We start from the raw sequence: 21,776 nt of genomic DNA, 5'->3' as shown, positions 1-21,776 counted from the left end.
CTAGGCTGGTTTCAAACTCCTTGGCTGAAGGGATTCTCCCACCTTGGCCTCTCAGAGTGCTAGAGTTACAAGGGTGAGCCACCACGCCCAGCTGCTATAGTTACTTCTAGAATCCTAAGAAATGTTCTGCCTCCACGAAACAGAGTGTTAGAGGGAAAAATAAAACTTAGGTATTTTGAAGTCCATACATAATATGGATAATGTTTTACATCAAGTGAATATTTAATTTTTAATATAATAATCAATGAAGATCCCATGAGAAAGGTGACATTTGAAGAAAGACTGAAACAAGGAAACCGTAGATATTTGGCAGAACACTCTTTCAAGCAGAGGAAATAGTAAATACAAAAGGAGGCAAAAACTTGTGTTCAAGAAATGGCAAAGAGTCCCCGAGGGTGGAACAAAATAATTATGTCAGATGTTGATAAGAGCAAAAGACAAAATCAAGCAGAAAGGGGCATTGGGAGTACCTGGGCTGAGGTGGAAAGGATGGAGTTGAGGTGGAAAGATGGAGTTAAGGTGCAACTTTAAATAGACAATTACATTAAAGATGATTGGTCTAAATTCTCCAATTACAAGACAAAGACTATTATCAGATTGGATAAAAGTATAAGGTCTTGTTTATGCCTATAAGAAACACACTTTCAATATAAAGACACAAGCAAATTAAAAGTAAAGGATGGAAAAAAGGTATGCACATCATGCTAGCATCAATCAAAAGAAGTTTGGAGTGACCATATAAATATCAGACAAAGTAGATCTTAGAGCAAAGATTATTATCATGGATAAAGGAGATATTTCATAGTAAGTGTGAAATCATGAAGAGGATATAATGATCCTAAATATTTATATATCTAATAACAGCTATACATAACACAAAATCTATATAATTTCAAGGAGAAATAGATAAACAAGTAATTATAGAGATTACAAGTAAGCAGAAAATAAGTGAAGATATAGAAGATTTTAAAAACATACCAACAATCTAGATGTAGTTGATGTTTATTATACAGCTGTCTTAGTTTGATTTGTTGCTATAACAGACTACCACACTGAATAATTTATAAAGAAATAAAAAGTTTACTTAGCTCATGGTTCTGGAGACTAGGAAGTTCAAGAGCATGGCACTGGCCTCTTTTGAGATACTTCTTGTTGCGCCATAACGTGGTGGAAAGCATCACTGGGTGAGAGGGCAAGAGCACACGTGTGTGTCAGATCAAATGTCTCTCTTAGAAAGTCACCAGTGCCATCATGGAGGCCCCTACCCTGATTATCTTATCTAACCTAATTACCTTCCAAAGACTCTACCCTCCAATCAACATATGAATTTGGGGATTAAGTTTTCAAACCATAGCAACACCCTACCACAAGACAGCAGAATATACGTTCCCCCCTATTGCACACAGGGTATTTACCAAGATAAGTCATTCACAAGGCAATAAAACAAGTGTTAAAAAACTTAAAAGGATTAAAAGCATACAAAGTATATTTCCTGATTACAACACAAATAAAAGTAAATAATGGAATGATCTCTGGAAAATCTTCAAATAGTTGAAACTAATTAACACAATACTACATAACTCATGGATCAAATATGAAATCAAAATGGAAATTAGAACGTATTTTGAAATCAATAAACATGAAAACATAGTATATCAAAATTTGTGGGATGTAGTAAAAGTTATGTTTAGAATAAAATTTATATCCTTAAACACATAATTAGAAATAATAATAAAAGGTTCAAATCAGTAGTCTCAGTTAAAGAAAGTAGGAGAAAAGCATTAAAACAAAGTAAACTGAATAAAGAAAAGTGGTGATTATCAGAGTAAAAATCAATTTAAAACATTTTAATAGAAAAAAATCAATAAACCAAAAGCTAGTTGTTTGAGCAGATCACTAAAATTGATAGACCCCTAACTACATGATCAGGAAAATCTTAGATGATACAAATTACTAATATCATGAATGAAAGAAGTGACATCACTACAGATTTCACAGATAATAAAAGAATCACAAAGGAAAATTAGGAAAGCTTACTCTGAATAAATCTGGCAACTTAGATAAAATAGACAAATTTATTCAAAGTAACAAACTACGAAAGTTTACTCGAAGAAACAGGTAAACCACATAGTCCTCTATATATTTAAGGAATTGTTATGCATTTAAAAATCTTCTCACAAAGAAAACTACAAGCCCAGATGGTTTTATTGGGCCACTGATAGAAGAAATAATACCAATTTAACAAAACTCTTCAAAAGTACATAAGAGAAGAGAAGGGAATACTTTGAACGCATTTTGTAAAGCCAGCATTATCCCAGTACCAACACCAAATAGAAAGAAAAAAAAAACCTACAGCTCAATATACCTAACAAACAGGTGCAATTTTTATTATTGCAAATTTTAATAAATTTAATACAAGAATATAGAAAAAGGAAATACATCATGACCACGTGGGATTTATGTCAGGCATGCAAGTTTGGTTTGACATTTGAAAATCAATGAATAGAACTCATTATATTAGCAGACTAAAAATGAAAAATCATGTAATTATCTCAATAGACCAAAAAAAGCTTTGGGCAGATTCAATATCCACTTGTAATAATAATAAAAAAAACTCAGCAAACTAAGAATAGATGAAAACTTATTCAAACTGTTAAATTCCATTTGTGGAAAATCTACATCTAACATCACAATCATTTTTAATAATGAAGGACTGAATGCTTTTCCCATAAGATCAGGGACAAGGAAAGAATATGTACTATAATTACTTATATTTAAAATTGTACTGAGGGCTTTAGATAGTAAAATAAGACAAGAAAAGGAAAAAGACATCCAGACTGGACAGGAAACAGTAAAACACTTGTTACTCACATATAAGATGGTTGTTTATGTAGGAAATCCCATGGAAACGTGAATTAATTAGGAAGGTTGCAGGATACAGGATCAATACACAAAATCAGTGTGTTTTTATATATTAACACCAAGCAATTAAAATTAAATTAAAAATCTATGTCACAAAGCATGCAATGAAATATGAAGCTACATATACAAAATGATGTAAATGATATTAAAACCTAGAAAACATTGCTAAAGAAGAAATAAATAAATTGAGAAATATAGATTCATAGATAGAAATACTTGATTTTGCTAAGATGTTAATTATCTTCATTGTATATCTAGATATACAATATAATCTTAATAAGAATTTAAGAATAATTTTTTAATATTGAAATTAAGAACCTGATTCTGAAATTCATATGAAAATGCAATGAAACTAAAAATGCCCAACAAACTTTGGAGAAGAATGAAGTTGAAGAACATTCACTACCAGATCTCAAGACATTATAAAGTTGAAGATATTATTACAAATTTCAAGACAGTGTGGTATTGGTGTAATGATAGACAAATATACCAATGGAACAAAATACAGCATTTAGAAACAGAACCACTCTTACATGGTTAATCAATTTTTGACAAAGGGACAAAGATAATTCAATGGAGAAAAGAAAGTCCTTTCAATGAATAGAACTAAAATAATTGAATATCCACATGTCAAAAAATAAACTTCAATTCATACGCCACACTATGGAAAAATTAACTAAAAAAATGGGCTATAGACTTAAATGGCCCATATGGAACCCAAGTGTGATAGTTAATACTGTCAATTTGATTGGATTGAAGGATACAAAGTATTGGTCCTGTGTGTGTCTGTGAGGGTGTTGCCAAAGGAGATTAACATTTGAGTCGGTGGGCTGGGAAAGACAGACCCACCCTCAATCTGGGTGGGCACCATCTGATCAGCTGCCAGCACAGCTAGAATACAAAAAGCAGGCAGAAAAATGTGAAACGACGAGACTGGCCTAGCCTCCCAGTCTACATCTTACTCCTGTGCTGTGTGCTTCCTGCCCTCGAACATCGGACTCCAAATTCTTCAGTTTTGGGACTCAGACCGGCTTGCCTTACTCCTCAGCTTGCAGACAGCCTATTGTGGGACCTTGTGTTTGTGTGAGTTAATACTTAATAAACTCATATTATATATATATATAAATAATAAACTCATTTTTTATATATATATAGGATACATATATATATATCTCCTTCAGTTCTGTACCTCTAGAGAACCCTAATACATCAAGACTATAAAAGTTCAAGAAAAACAACACAGGAGAAAATTCTCTCTTGGCTTAGGTAAAGATTTCTTAGGTATATTAAATGCATAACCCATAAAAGAAAAAAAAATTGATAAATTGGACTTAGTGGAAATTTAAAACTGTTAATTGAAAGACAGGAAAGTGAAATATGATACAGACTCGGAGAAATATAAACTCAATAATAAGAAAGCAAACAACCCAGTAAAATATTGTGAAAGATTTAAACAGATACTTCACCGAAGAAGATATAAATGGCAAATAATCACACGCTATGCTCAACATTTTAAATCATTTGGGTAATGCAACTTAACACCAAAATGATATATTTCTAAATACCTTATAGAATGTCTAAAATTAAAACATTGATCTACCAAGTGTTCATGAGCATGTAAAGGAATGGACCACTGCTGACGGGAATGTAAAATGCTACAACCACACTGGAGAAATTTAGTAGTTTCTTTAAAAGTTAAATATACTAATATATGACCCAGCTGTTCTGCTTCTATGTATTCACCCAAGAAAAATTAAAGCATGTGGCCATATACAACTTATATATAAATGTTCATAGTAGTTTTACTTGTAATAGTCCCAAACTGGAAACAACCCACACGTCCATCAATGGGTAAGTGGAAATACAAATTGTAGTCTTATCTATACAAGTAGTATTGCTGAAGAATACCACTCAGCAATTAAAAAGGATAAGCATGTAACAAAAACACTGATTAGCCTCAACCTAATTATGCTGCATTAGAGAAGTCAAGCACCACCCCTCCCAAGAATATATATTATGTAATTTCATTCGTGTAAAATTGTAGAAAATGCAAGCCATTGTGTAACAAATAACGCATATAAATGGCCACCTGGGGACAGATATGTAGGGGACAGGGATATAGGGAACAGAGATGAACATGGGGATTACATTAGGCAGGAGAAAACTTTCTGGAGTGTTGGATATATTTACTATCTTGACAGTGGTTATGGTTTCACAGCTGTTTATTTGTTTATTTATTTATTTACATTTTGCACATTAAATATGTACAGTTTATTATATGTCAGTTATACCTCAATAGAGACATTAAAAATTTTTAAATCTAAAATTATAATAAAAGATGGCATGTGGTAAGAAAGTTCATTCTAAAATTTTCTGGATGACAGATATTTTAGAGTATTTAAAAATTAGGCAAGCAATTTAATTTTTTTCTTTTCTTTTAATAACTACTGATAAAATGCTTAGTTTGTGCTAGGTACTATTCTAAGTGCTTTACAATTTTTAACTCATTTAGTCCTCATCATAATTCTATTACGTAAATAAGGCATTATCCATACCCTTTAGACATGTGAAGAAATGGAGACACTGAGAATGGCATAGTGTGTAAATGCAGAGCTGGGATTTCAACCCAGGCAGTCTGGCTCCAGGGATAGAGCTCTGTTTAATCTTGCTTATAAAGAAAGAATTTATTTTGACTACTTCACAGATTCAGTAACTGTACTATAGGATTTTACTTTCATTCTGTCGCCACCACATTTTTTTTGAATAGATTTTTGCACACAGTTTGAATTATTTACTGCCTTTTATAGGATCATACTTTTAACACATACTAAGCACTGCTTTGATTAGCACACACTGTCCTGCCCACCAGGCCCCTGCCTTAAATACCTCTCTGTCTCCCGATTCTTCACTTCTTTTCCAAATTATTTCCATTCTACAAACCACAAGCCTTCAGGTTTTTAAATAAATACAGCAACATGTCACTTACCCTTATTTCCATCCAAATTTGTTTGCCCCAATGTAAAATTTCCATGGCATTTATCATCCAAATAAAATTATAGAATACCTGATTACATATTGCTTCTACTGATTCTTGAATACTGAATGTAAATTTTGTGTTGCCAATTAGATTATATGTCTTCAAAATCAGAAATCAAGTCTTTACTTTTGCCATGCATATGCAAAAATACAAGTTTTTGACACAGAATTGCCAACTTCTCCGGACTCACAGGAACACACATGCCCCACTTAAAAACACATTCCTACTGTCCTTTTTAAGCACTCATAGAGAATAAATAGCTCAGAATATGAGGACTGGCAATACATCCATCCCTACCTCCACTGCTATCTCTAACTTTCGCCTTGGGTGTGTAACGAGAGATGTCCACTCGGGCATGAAAAACAGAGGCTAAATGAATTGTATTTGAATTCTGAAAATGGCACATTTATTGGTTAGGGCAAATTCCAAGTTTTTTTCTTCTTTAAAGAATGTGACATTTGTATTGAACCAATGAAGAGTGGGTGTGCAGCGGGGGGCGGGGGGGGTCCTCTTGGAATGGATAAAAATTCATTAAGCTAGTTCAGCAGGGAACACCAGGATCCACATTTTACCCAGTCCTTCCTCCTCAGATAGTTTTCATTAACTCTCTGAGTTCTAAAACAAATCACTCTTGTTTTTTCATTACATGTTTCATATAATTTATTGTACATAATAAATAGTTTGCAAGAGTTGGGTTTATGAATAGCTTGAAACAGGTTTTCCATGTCCAAATCAAGCTGCCATAGTAACCATTTTTCATTTCTGCCAAACGTATGGTCTTTTCCTTTTTTTCTGCCTTGAAATATGTTGTTTAAAAAAATCCCAAATTATTCAGGAAAGTTGATCAGGTTTCATTAAAATAATGACTTCATTGTTAGCAAGTGCTCATTTCAATCTCTTATTAAATGACTGCTTCTTGCATTATGAGTATCAAACTAAAATATATAAAGACAGCATTAAATTTTGATTCAGTGATATTTATCACAAAAATAAATTAAAACACATATTTGTTCTCCTCTCATCTCTCCACAAAGGAACCCTCTATCCTTTCAAACAATAGAGCAGAAGCAAGGCCAAGCTAAGAGTCTGCCAGTGTAATCCCATGTAGAAAGTCCAGGAGGACAGTAGAGTTGCCGGAGTATTTATATCCAAATAATCTCACGAGCTTCTATTTCTTTGGCAAGGAGGATTTAAAGGTTGTTTCTACAGGTGTTTTTCCAACTTCCCATTTTTATAATCTTTTGCCTTTTTCAGTAACTAGCATTGCAAGTCAGAATCCTCCATCAAGCATCCAGTACCTCCTAGATAAACCTACAAGTTCCAAAAGCCAACCCAATTCCATACAGTTTACAAAACCTGCACTCAACAGTCACCTGCCTCAAATCCTTAGGCAAAAAAAACTACCTTCAGAAGTCACTATGATATATGTCCATTACAACAGCAAGTGTTATGTAGGTTGAAGGGAGGGACAGTGTTTTGGCAAGTAAAGAAATAACTGCTTTTATGAAGACACTCTTTATATTAATGATCTACTTTTAGGGATTCTTTCTTTTTTTTCTCATTAGAATTTTAAAACATTTGGCTACCTGTTTCTGTTCTTTCAAGCTCTATAAACTAGTGTTTAGCTTAAAGAAAGATAATTTATTAATCAATCCTGATATATTCTTCAACTCAGCAGCATCAAGAGATGTACAGAATTTTACCATGCCTATTAAAATACCTTGCTTTAAAGTATTTTATAGAAGCCTTATTGCTTTTCAATACATACTTTAGATTCTTACATGTCTAACCTAATTGTATTTCCTTCACAACTTCATTTATTCAACAAATATTTAATGAGTGATTTCTCTGTGCAGTATCATATAGATTCTATGGATTCATATATTTAAGAATAAAATCTGAACTCTATTATCAAGGATGTAAATTAAACACAAAGATGAAATGTGATGTAATGTGGAAGCCAGATTGTGTAACACTTTGAGTGAGAAACCAGAGTTTGGATTATACCACCACTATTACTACTACTGCTATCACTCTTACTGTTACAATGACTACTACTAATTATATTTTAAAACATTTTTTGCAAACTTCAGAAACCAACTGCAGATAGTTTAACTAGGAAAACAGGTGGTAAGCAGATCTGCTGGAAAGATCTATATATCTCATGGAATCTAAAGAAGAGATTAATAAGCTTTGAGTGCAATAGGAGCCAGGGGCTCTTTGGAACCTGAATTGTAAGTTTCTGAATCTTGTCTCTTGATTGCTGTCACTAAAATGAAATAGTTCCCAGCTTCCAGTGTAAGGCTCTTGAGTTACAACCCAAAATTTGGGAAAACAAATCTACTTAGTCCAGCTTGAGTCAATGTCCGGTCCAGACTAACTGTGGTTAAGTCGGCAGGTTCAAGTATTACAGACATCGTTGAGGTCCACTCCTGGCTATTGAGTGAGTGGGGTTGAGGGAGGGAAAATCACTGTGAGGTAGTTAACAAAAGATGGTTTCTGTAACCGCAACCACCATTCTCTAGGTGAGGCCCCTCCACTGTCAGGTCGGAGCTCAGAAATGGAAAAATGTGCAAAGCACAGTGCTAAGTACTTCTCATACCATCTCAAATAATCCCCCAAAGCCTAATGCAGTAGATTACTACTCCCAATATGCCTAAAAGAAAATTGAGATGTAAAGAGAATAATAGCCAATAAATAGTAGAACCCAGATCTAAAGTTTGCTCTTTCTGGCTGTACAGCCTATAATCTATCCCTTATCTGCTGTGGTCAATCCAATAGATTAACGTACAGATTGAGTCTGGTGTCTCTGACCGCAGGGGATTTCTGTCCTCAATTCTTTATTTTGAATACATGAAGAGCTGATTGATTGAAAGAGTAATTTAAGGAGCCAATAAACATCTGGTTCTAGTACCCTAAAAGTGCTTCACTTTTCTAGTCATGCTCTAATATGAAAAGAAAGGAAAATGTGTTCCAGGTATGTATGAGTGTGTTTTCCCATGGAATCTATGTGATGCATTGTGCCTAGATGTAGAATAAACGGTACTATTAATATAGTATTCCAGTGCATCATGAATAGAATAGAACTTTTTGTGGGAAACCAACCACCACTTATTATACAGTTTATATGGGAAATTCCAAACATTTGACTGAGAAATAAAGTTTGAGCATGTATACAGACTATTAGCCAGTCAGATACTGCCTGTAGATGATTTTCTTCTGGACACAGAATAAGCTATTTATTTCTCTAGTGAGTGAATTTTAACTTGAAAAATGAGAAATAATCTGTATCTGTTTTCCAATCAGAGGAGCAGAAATTCCCAGGAAGCTCTTGGAAGTGGAGTGAGGACTTAGATGTTGGGAAGGTAAATCCAGTCCAGTAATGAGTTTTCTGTACATGTTTGCATAAGATAAGGTAGCACTTTGGGTCTGGCACTCGAACTTGTTAAACAAAGCCCAATTTATTACCCAGCAAGGGTGGAGTGGGTGGTGAGGGTGAGAGGAAGGTGAAGAGCAAGCAAAGTTGTGTTGGCTATGGCTTAGTCATATTCTCAGGTTATTGTTAAGTCTTAAAGTCGTTAAGTGTCAACTGAAGAATCACAAGTTCATAAATTTGGAAAGGAGAGCTTTATTTCTCATAAAGGGTTGCAGCCTGCAGGCAGCCATTCTAACAGGCTGGAGAAGTGTAGCCTCCAGTCAGGATCCAGAAAAAGGCACTTAAAGGGTAGAAAGAATAAAACAGGGATTTATGCTGAATGGGATGGCCAAATATACATATTCAACAACTTATAGGAGGAGCTACGAATCTTCACAAAGGGGAGGCACAGGTATGTGTAATAGGCTAATAGGCATGCAACATGTGTCCCACAGTCACTTTGGGGTGGACTTAACAACTAAATGTATTACAATTAGGCCCAAATGCATCAAAAAAAAAAAAAAAAAGTGAAGCAGAGGACATGAAGGGCCTCTGTACACAGCCTCTGTAGACTGGTCAGAACCACCTGGTGGTTGGTGGTCCCTTGTTAGGAAGAAATGCTGGTCATTGTTATGCCAAAACCACAAAAGGGAGGGGCGGCATCAAGTGGTTGGTTGATATCGGTGGTGGAGCAAGTCTTTTAAAAGGGCTGATTTCTGTTTAACTCTTAGGAAAAAAAGCCTAATGGCGATCAGCTGGGGAGGGGTTATATTGAGGTATGTCCAATCTCTGGTCAATCATGGCTGGAAATTCAGTTTTTAAGATTTCTCTGGAGTCCCCTTGGCCAAGAGAGGGTCTATTCAATCAGCTGAAGGGAGCTCATGATTTTAGTTTTATTTCTCGCAAGTTAGGGACTTTCTATGAGGAAAGTCATCCTACTTTTAAATGCTACATAAAATGGAAATTCCTATCAGGTTTAGCATGTACAACCTAAAAAAAGAAATCATGAGCTTATCCTTTGTGTAGTGGACCTATTCTTGAAATGGATCCTTTATGAAAGTATTGATGTTGACTGCATCTCTTTTGGGATAATTGTAGGCAACTAATTCTTTAAAGAAATGAAAAAAGTTTTGCCCTAGATGGGCGCAGAATTCTAGTTTGGCAGTGGAATTCTCAGTAATGAGAAGATGAGCTGGACTCCCTGTGGTGAATAAACCAGGGTGACTCTACCAAACTTGATCATTTGCCTCCATTAGTCATGATGTCTTCATAAACACTGCAAAAGAGTTGAGGAAGAGCTAAGAATGCAAAAATATCCAAATTTACATTGATGACTGAATTAATTAGGACACAACTAATTCAAAAATTCTGCTAACAAAGATAGGAGTCAGTGGGAAAGTAAATTAGCTCTCCTATCAGAGAAGGAAGCACATTCAGACCTCCTCATCTTAAATTCAGTTTAAATATAGCCCAAACATAGTCCCGATGACTTTTCTTTGTGATCAGAGAGTGTGCTTTTGACTAATTCTGGCTTGGTTTCCAAGAAGATTCTGGTGCAATAATGAAGAATTGTTATCTGAGAGATGCACAGAATGTACCCAAATGGCTTTAATGCTAAATGGCCCAGCCAGAAGGGTGAGGCACCTCTGCTTGTCAGGTCAGAGTGGGAAGGAACAGTGAGCAATTGCTGACATTCTCTCACTGTATGCATGACGCAATACCTTTTTAAGGAGAAAGAAGGAGAGGAAGCACAGGAAGAGAGGAAGGGAAAGATTAGAGAAGAGAGATAAAGGGATAGAAATTAAGAAGAAATTTGCTGTGGACATTGAATATTAAATTAAGATGATGTGCTATGGGAATATTCCCCTCCCCAATTTTTAGGATGTTAGAAAATGATTCCTGTTTAAAGGAGAGAGAAGCTTTCTGGAAAGCTAAAAACATCTCCCAAGAAATTGGCTACAACTTCCTTCGCACACACACACACACACACACCCCAAAACAAAAACAAACAAACAAACAAACAAAAAAACAAGTTTGAGAGATACGAATAGTCACAGGAGGGATATTTTATGGAACAAAATATTTATTCTTGTTTCACTTATGAGGATATCAAGACAGAAAATAGTCTCTGAAGGAAATCATGCCTCTGAAAGCTATTTTAAGATCAAAGTTTGCCTGACATATAAACCAACTCACTAACAATGAAAAATGTGAAATTCTGTTTTGAAAGCCACTGATTTTTCTTTTTTCTTTTATCAATTTGGCCCTTTTGTCTTGCAAAATATACGTGCAACTATAATAAAATGATCTTGAAACTCGAAACTTGTAATATGATCAGAGAATTCAAGCCCCACATGGAATACTAGGAACTTAGTTTCCTTGACATACTTCTGACAATTTTTTGAAACAATGAAATTTATCTCATACTAAATGCCATCAATCTTCCCACTTATATACACAATGCATACTAAATTTTTGAAAAAAAAAAAACTTTTCAATAGTATAATATCTTTTGTGGCTCAATTTCTTTTCAGTTGATGATGAGAAAATCAGAAATACATTATTCTTACTAACTTGAGCTGAATGAAAGTCTTCATTTAAAGTAACTTAATTATATACAGAAAGTATGTCATAAAATAATGACCTCTATTATAAATCATAAGTAGCAATCAAAATAACGATCAAATCAGATAATAAGTTTGATTATGTGTAGAATTCCTCTTTCCTTAGGTATGTTATTACTCCCAGAACAGGATGGAAACAAAAGGACTTGGCTGGAAATAGGCTCCCTCTTGATCACATGCCTAGTGCAGTTCTCTGTGCCCAGTAGGTTCTCAATAAATATTCAGTGATGATTATAATAAGTCTTCTGGAAAACTACAATGTGCAGGTATGCACAGATTTCAGGTTAGAAAAAAAAATTGGCCAGTGTAATTGATTGTATATAAAGAAAAAGAATTCGATACCCAATATCCATCACGTAAACTGTGCACCCAGACAAACGCAACTGATCTATGGCATTTTTCTTTCAATTTCTTATTTTTTTGGCCACCCCACATACTAAATGGAGACCCACTGGACACACGCATCTCTTGGTCAAATTATTGAGGGGAAGGAAGAACTGTAACACTGTTGCCAATGTTTCTGGAAGGTGTACCTTATTTCCTGAAATAGGTCTCTGATTTCTAACTGTTCTTTTCCAGAGCATCGCCCTATGGAGTGCAGTACTTTGGAAGGTCCTGAGATTACTGTTACTGTGCCAGACTTTAGTCCGTTCTGAAGTTAGAGAACAAAGTTGCACCTGCCATAAGTATTTGTGTTAAGGAAATAAATGCTGAATTTAAAAAATAATCAAGCGTAAAACAGCTCTGATTATTTGCAGATTGTGATGGTATCTGGGAAAGGTTTAATATTAAGCCAGCGGAAAAGTGGGACAGTCATTTTGTTCCATTGCCGCAGCCTAACAACTGCACCTCCAGCAAATGTGAATCATAGGTCCCCAAAGGGAAAAGCAAGAGTAGATGGTTAGATTGTTCAGTGCAGGAAACTGGAAGTCAATCTCGACTTTTAAATTGCTTCACCTTTATTCTTCTACATGTAATCTGTGATGTGACCATGTTTTCTCTACCATCTGAAAATATTTGAAATATTCCCACTTCTCACCAGCCTGCTGTCACTTTCCTTTCTTATGGGGAATATGCAATAAACATGTAATTTGCCACCTACACATGTCTTTAACCGCCTTAAATCCGTTTGCCTCTCTGTGGTCTGAGTCATCTTTTTAAGTATCTGGACATAGTCAGCTTACTTATATAAGGCACTGTTATAGGGACTTTATACATGTTTCTTTTTCTCATTCGAGACTCTCAAAAAATTCAATTTGATAAATGTAATTATACTAACTTCCTATTGTTTCTGTAACAAATATGATGAACTTGCTGGCTTAAAGCATAAGAAATTTATTCCCAGTGAGTTCTGGAGGCCAGAAGTCTAAAATGAGTCTACAGGGCTGACATGAGAGTATCAACAGCCTCCTCCCAGAGGCTCCAGGGGATAATCTATTCATTGGTTCTTTCAGCTTTTCGTGGGTATTGGCGTTCCTTGTTTTGTGACGGCATCTGTCCAACCTCTGCTTCCATTGTCATGCTGCCTTCTTCTCTTCTGTAGTGAAATCTCCCTTTGCTTTCCTCTTACAAGGATTACAGTTAGGTCCTACCTTGGTAATCCACATGATCTCCCCATCTCAGCATCCTTAATTTAATTGCATTTTTTTCACCATATAAAGTAATACAGGTTCCACAGATTAGGACCTGGCTATCTTTTGGGATCTATTATTCAGCCTGGTGCAATAGTTCTCACTTTTCACATATGACAATAAAGTTTCAGTGGGTTAGGTAGCATGCCCAAGTTTATACATCCAGGAAGAAGCAAAACTGATATTCAAACCCAAGTCTTTTTGCTCCTAGAATTAATGTTCATGTATGATGAAGAAACTGAATGTAGTAAGCTCGAAGAAGAAAAATCGAAAAGAGGCATTATTACTCCCAAATATTTGAAAGAACCATCATATGATAAAATAGCTCATCATAATATCTAATATATATTGAAGACTTATATATGCCAAGAGGTGTCATAAGCCCCTTTACAAGTATTAACTCATTGAACATTTACAACTCCATAATATAATTTCCGTTATTACCAGTTAAGTTAATTTTTCAAAACGTCGTAGCTAGTAAGTGATGGAGTTGATGTTTGCACACTTGCTGTCTGGCTTCAGAGCCTGTGCTCTAAGTCTTCCTAAGATGTACTGATCTCATCCTGTAAGTTCTGGCAGAAAGAACTTGAACCAATGGAAAAAAGTAGATGAAGACAAATATTTACTTCAATATTAGAAGAACCATTAACAATTGCAGCTGTTCAAAAATGAAATGGGCTTCGTTTTGAGATAGAGAAGTCTCTGTCACTGGGAATAATATAAGGATTGACACTGCTTCTCCGACATATTGAAGCTGATGATGATGAATTAGAGACAAGTTAGACTGATAATTTCAGTTACTTCCAGCTTTATAAGCTATGCTTTTAGGATTTTATAACTTCAAAGGCTTATCATCAATGTGGAGCCATTGGTAGATGAATGGTAGTGTGCTTTAGGAAGATTAATCTAGCATAGGGTCATCATGAAAGTGAACAGAGAAAGAGTAGTTTAGGGAGAAATCATGTAGGAAATTATTTTAATATAGCTAATAGTGGACTTGAAATAGAGACTGTGAGGATAAAAAGAAAGGGATTATAAATATAGTCAACTGATATTTGACAAAGGAGTGAAGGCAATACAATAGAGAAAAGATAGTCTTTTCAACAAGTTGTGCTGGAAAAACTCAATAGCCACATGCAAAAGCATGAATCTAGACACAGATCTTATACCTTTCACACAAAAAAAAACTCAAAATGGGTTGTAAACCTAAATGTAAAATGTGAAAATATAAAACTCTTAGAAAATAACATAGGAGAGGCTGGGTGCAGTGGCTCACGCCTGTAATCCCAGCAGTTTGGGAGGCCAAGGCGGGTGGATCATGGGGTTAGGAGGTCGAGACCATCCTGGCTAATATGGTGAAACCCCATCTCTATTAAAAATACAAAAAACATTAGCTGGATGTGGTGGCAGGCGCCTGTAGTCCCAGCTACTCGGGAGGCTGAAACAGGTGAATGGCTTGAACCTGGGAGGCGGAGCTTGCAGTGAGCCGAGATAGCGCCACTGTACTCCAGCATGGGCAACAGAGAGAGACTGTCTAAAAAAAAAAAAAAAAAACAGGAGAAAATCTAAATGACAATGGGTATGACTTTTTAGATACCACACCAAAGACATGATCCATGAAAGAAAGAATTGATAAAGTAGACTTTGTTGCAATTAAAAACTTCTGCTCTATAAAAGACCCCGTCAAGTGAACGAGAAGACAAGCCTCAGACTGGAAAACTATTTGCAAAAGACATATCTAATAAAGGACTGCTATTCTAAATATACAAGGAATTCTTAAAACTCAACAATGAGAAAACAAAGAACCCAATAAAAAATGGGCAACAGACCTGAACAGACAAGTCACCAAAGAAAATATACAAATGGAAAATATGCATATGAAAAGATTCTCGACAGCATAGGTCATTAAAGAATTGCAAATTAAATCAACAATGAGATATCACTTCACACCTCTGCGAATAATCAAACTCCAAAACACTGACACCACCAAATGCTGGTGAGTATGTAGAGCAACAGGAACTCTCATTCATTGCTGGTGGGAATGTAAAATGATATAGTCACTTTTGAAGACAGTTCGGCAGTTTTCTTACAAAACTAAATATACTCTTAACACTAGATCCAACAGTCACACTCTTTGCTATTTACCCGTTAGTTGAAAACATGCTCACATAAAAGCCTGCTCATGGATGTTTATAGCAGCACTATCCATAATTGCTAAGACTAGGAAGCAACCAAGATGAACTTCAGTAGGTGAATGTATACATAAACTCTGGTATATTCAGAAAATGAGATATTATTCAATGCTAAAAAAAATGAGCAATCAAGCCATGAAAAGACATTGAATAAACTTAAATGCATATTACTGAGTGAAAGAAGCCAATCTGAAAAGATTACATCAACTATATGACATTCTGTAAAAGGCAAAACTATGGAGACTATAAAAAGATCAATGGGGGAAGGGATGAATAGGTGCAGCACAGAGGATTTTGAGGGCAGTGAAACTTCTGTATGGTACTGTGGTGAATATATGTCATTATATAGTTATTAAAACCTATAGAATATACAACACTAAGAATGAACCTTAATGTAAACTAAGGGACTTTGGATGATAATGATGAGTCAATGTAGGTTTATCAATTATAACAAAAAAAATTTAAAAAGAGATTCAAGTGAGACACTGAAGAAGCAATATTCTGAGTTTTAGTCTAGTCAAGAGATTGGAAATGGGCTAGTGATCTACATGAAAAATCTGATGTTTACACCTTAATTTTAGACAGAACGATGGTGTCATTGGTAAAAATAGAGAAGTCTGAAGTCAATACTTTTTTTTAAGGAGGAAAATGTAACCTCAGTTTTGATCATGAAATTTAAGGAATAAGCAAGACATCTAAAAGATTATTGTAGTTAAGGACTGGAACTTGAGAAGATGCCTAGGTTACACATAGAAGTTTGGTGATAATTTATATAGATAGTAGTTCTCTGCAACAATAAGCTTTCGTTAAATAGATTTCATTTTACCTGCATTATCTAATTTAATTCTTGCATCAGCCCTATAAAGTAGATATCATTGCCCTATTTCATAGATGAGGAGACTTAAGAGAGGTTAAATAATTTGCCCAAGTTCACATAAGTACATGAGTGTTGGAGCATCAAACCATACCCGTCTGATCTCAGAACCCATACTCTTCATCACTTTGTATACTGTCATAAGAGTAAGTACAGTCATTCTGAGTGGCGCTTCTTGAAAGTTGCTTTTAGATTGTGCCTCATGGCACAGTAGACTGCCAGCCTATTCTGCCTGTGCCTGAGTGAGGAGGGTAGATGGGAGGAAGTTGATGGATACCCCTCAAGTATTAATAACACACTGAAAAAAAGTCCACACTTAAAAATTCATCCTAATATTCCATTAATTTAAACAAAATGTTTTCTCCTCCCCAAGTATCAAGTAAACCTGATAAGCTAAGAAGATATGCCCTGTGTAACCTCTGCCTTCACTTTCAGCAGACTCTCCTACACTCTGGGCTTGGGAAAAGAATGACCCAGGCTGAAAAACATAGGCCGTAGTAGAACATAGAGGGCTAGGGACAGGAGCATGAATATAGGGACTGAAATGTCAGTATTTGGGAAATGAAAGGAAGAAGAACGACTTGTACAAAGAAGGAAAGAATTGTTAGAGAAGTGAGGCCAAATTGTCATAACAGGGAACAAAGCAGGGTGAGAGTTTCCAAACTATCAAATGCTACATGGAAATGTCTAAAAGGTTAAGAAATTGCAAAGAAAAAAAAACCCAAAACAAAAAAGCCTCTATATTTAGCAGTAAGTAACTCTCAAAGGTGGAGTTTAAATGGGGTGAGAGTCTGATTACAAAACAGTAAGAAACCCATAGGTACTCAGAAATTGGAGGGACAATCAGCGAATGTTATTGGTTTGTGAAGTTTGTAGGAGGAAAAAAGGTGCTAGATAAACAAAACAAGAAACACTACATCAGTGAAGGTGTTTCTGTCACTTACTACAGAAATTAATTCTGCACAATTTAAGTAAAAAGAGAATTTAGTACAAAGATATAAGATAATTCTCAGAATTGAAAGAAAAACTAAAGAATCAGACCTTAGAAAGTACAAGAGCCGGACCATTTCTTTTTTTTTGAGACGGAGTTTCGCTCTGTCGCCCAGGCTGGAGTGCAGTGGCTCGATCTCGAAGAGCCGGACCATTTCTAACAGGAACTATTAAATAGGAACTAGCAAATGGTCTCTTCAGGACAATACTATCTCCTCCAGCTCTTTTCAGTTTTTGTGTTGTTGTGGCTCAAGTTGTAAATACCAGGGAGAACGTCTGACTAGCCTAGTTCCGGTCACATGCTCCCCCTTTACCAGGGAAGGATAATGTCCTTGAATTACAGTTTATCTACTAAGGAAAGGCCAGTTCTTCAAAGAAAACTGGACAATGAGCTCCAAAAGGAAAAAAAAAAAAAATCCCCAGCCCATGTTTACTACTAAGGAGTAGAAAAACACAGGCAGTTCTCACTTTGCACTGTGCAGTGTTAGCTGAAACATACATGCTGGCACTGATTCTTTGCACAGTTTTGTGGTAACTGACATTTGACCTTGGACCCATGGAATGTTGCAAAGTGAGGAATAGGTACCAGTACACACCAGTTGCAGTTAACATAGTAGCATGCAAAGCAAGGACTGCCTGCATATATGACCAAGAACAACTATAAAAAATAAGAGACTTCAAAGAATTTTGTAGAATCAAAATATAGTATACCATGTATATAATATTTATAATATAATATATATAAAATATAGATGATCTTAGAGAACATCAAATATAGCCCTCTTATCATAGCAAAGGAAACGGAGGCACATTGACTTATCCAGGGCTTTCTTCCTGGACAAACAAATTATACTAGCTAAAGAAGTAAAAAAAAAAAAGAAAAGAAAAGAAAAAAGAAAAAGAGTGGTGTAGAGCTGCTACAACTTAACAGGGAAAGCAATCTGTGGGAAGTGAGTTTTGAGATAGGTTTTGAAGGACTACTGAACTGTGTTTCCTCAGGTGTAAATTGAGGAGGGCTGGTCTAAATCTCTAAGAGCCTTTTCAGCTCTGACATGCTATGATTCAGAGCAAGATGTACTAAAATTATCAAGTCATACACAGAGAATGGTAAGCAGGGTGGTTTGATTGGAGCAAAGAGGCATGTTGGGAAATTATGACAGCTCCAGGAGGGTCAGCTGATGGATGTCTAGCTGGGAGTTCAGGGTTAAGACTCCTCTGAGGGGGCCAAGAGACTATGCCACCTCCGAAATGTTGCAGTATGCTCCCCATTGTGAAGTAACAATTCAACACATTCGTTAAAACAATAGCACCCAATACACTTCCCAGGGAATGTGATTAAAACATTATTGGGAAAAATTTTCCTACAAGACTGTAACAGCTGAGATTCCCTATTATCTTATTGGATGAAGCAGCTATAATTTTTAATTCTCATTCTCATGGAGTATATGTGACTTATAGCAGATGTGTGGAGTCCCTAAGGCCAGTGTTAAGAGATACACAGAATGAACATACAGATTGAAGATTGAATATAACTCATTTTAGTAACCATATGAGAAACCTGCTCATAGTTGCCAAACGATGTTTGCCGAATGTTTTATTACCTAGTGGGAGCATTTACTTTTCATATGTATAGAGGTTAGATGATATTTTTAAAAAAGAAAATTACCCGAATTCTTTTGGTTCTATTATCTATTATCTTTTCACAAACCCACATGCTTTTTGATCCGATTACCAAAATTAATGGACAAGGAAATGTATTCAGTTATTTCACTGAAGTCCAGTTGTATTATGCTATCTTAGTACATCAAAACCAACATCTCATGCTTGCTTCTCTGCCCAGCCTCTTCTTTTCTTGCAAGTTCCAGCATCCTTCTCTAATTTCATTCTTTCTTTGTCTGCCTGTATATCTTTCTCTCTCTCACCTTCTACCACTCAATCTTTGCACTACATTAGCATTGTTTACTTTGAGTTAATCAAGATGCTTTATCTTCCCCTTGTCTCCTAGCCATCTTGGCACGCTTACACCAAGCTTCTACTATATTTTTATAAATGAGTTGGGAATATTTTCTCTGTCCATAACTGCCAGTGGGTTCATTCCAAATCATGGTGACTCTGGAAGTTATAAATGAGAGCTGGGACCAGACCTGGAGTGGAAAAATGTAGAGGCTACTTCTTGTGTAAGTTGTTCATCCTTTCTGTGATAATCCCATATTGTTGACTGTGGCACACATGCTTTCTTATCACCTGCTCACCTATAGTCACCATTTTCTCAAACGCTTTATTTATTTTATTACTTTAACTGAAACCAAACTTTATCCTCCTGATACTCATTAGAGTCTGTCATTCTACTCATTGCACACTAGTGCTTCATGGGTTTGTCCAACTATTTCTTTCTCCTTCTTCTTTTTCTTCTTCCCATTAACGTCATAAGTCTATGCTAAATTTTTCCCATCATTATGTTTTTATCTAGATTTTTTTTTCCTTTTTCTGGATGACATAAGCATGTCACTTCATCATCAGCAATTATTATTCTCAAACATTTAAGAATCTAAACTAATATCCTAACTTCAAATTTCTTCTCCTAAACTCCAATGATCCCCAAACACAGCCATTTCTTAGATTGCATTCTTACAGAATTGTCCATCTCTATACCTTAAATTCTAAGCTTCCTTTCTCTAATTTTCACATCCTTCCCTTCCACTTTCTAATGTCTCCTTTCAAATGTAAATCAGATCTTATCATTCTCCCCCAACCCTCTTAAAACCCTCCATTCACTTTTCATTGCACTTGAAATGAAATGCAAATTTCTTACAAGGCTTGCTCTAGGAATGGATCTGGCTTTATATTCCTCTCCAATATTATCACACACCACTTTCTCTCTCCCTCATGGTTTCTGAAACATAGGCCTTCTTTCTATTCCTAGACCAAGGCAATCTCAGACACTTACATGGCTTAAGCTCAATATTACCTCTTTCTCGATATTAAGTCCTTCTCAGAGAGAACTTCTCTGATACCCTCTCTGAGAAATCTCCTTATCTGATTTTACTTTATCTTATTTGCTCATAGCACTCTCTGAAATAGTCTTTTTATTTATTTATTTATTTATTTATTTATTTGTTGACTCTTGGATAGCAGGCCTCTTATCTGTCCAATTTGTTGTTTTCTGTCCTGGGGATATTTCAAAGATCTAGACATATAGTCTTTGCCTTCTGGGAATTTCCAATTAAGAAGGAAAGTCAGATAAATTAGAAGGAAATTATATTCTAAGTAATCTTCCTGAATTAGTACGATATACTTTTTTTTTTTTTTTTTTGAGATGGAGTCTCGCTCTGTTGCCCAGGCTGGAGTGCAGTGACATGGTCTCAGCTCACTACAACCTCTGCCTCCCGGGTTCAAGTGATTCTCCTGCCTCAGCCTCCTGAGTAGCTGGGATTACAGGTATATGCCACCACGCCTGGCTAATTTTTGTATTTTTAGTAGAGACGGGGTTTCACCATGTTGGTCAGGCTGGTCTCAAACTCCCGACCACATGATCTGCCCGCCTTGGCCTCCCAAAGTGCTGGGATTACAGTCGTGAGCCACCGCGCCCAGCCCATGTACAATATACTTATTAAGAATATAAATTCTGCAGTCAGGTTGTCTGGGATTAAGTCTCAGTTTTCCCACTTATTGGTGGTGTAACCTAGATTACTTAACCATGCCATGCTCAGCCCCTACTCATTAAATCGTGATAGCAATAGTATCTACTTTATGGGGTAGTCTAAGGGTCACAAATGAGTTAATCTTATTCAAAATGCTTAGAATCTGGAATGTAACAAACACTCACAAGTGAGGAGGAATTATTATTTATCAAATCTGTCTTTTCCTCTTCATTACAGGCATCACAACCCCTGTTCAGAACTGTGAGTGTCTTTCTTCAACCATTGAAGTAGCCTTGCCTTTAGTCTTGTAACCTCTTCCCTAATCCACGCTATATATTTTCTACACATGGATCCATTTCCTGAAACACTTAAGTGGCTTTCTGTACCTTAGGATAATGCCGAACTCATTAACGTGGCTGGCAAGGCCCTGCATTGTTTGATATTTGCCTT

This window comes from Pongo abelii, chromosome 1, assembly GCF_028885655.2.
Source record: "Pongo abelii isolate AG06213 chromosome 1, NHGRI_mPonAbe1-v2.0_pri, whole genome shotgun sequence".
Taxonomy (NCBI): domain Eukaryota; kingdom Metazoa; phylum Chordata; class Mammalia; order Primates; family Hominidae; genus Pongo; species Pongo abelii.
The sequence above is the reverse complement of the archived record's forward strand: the minus strand, read 5'-3'. Positions refer to the sequence as shown.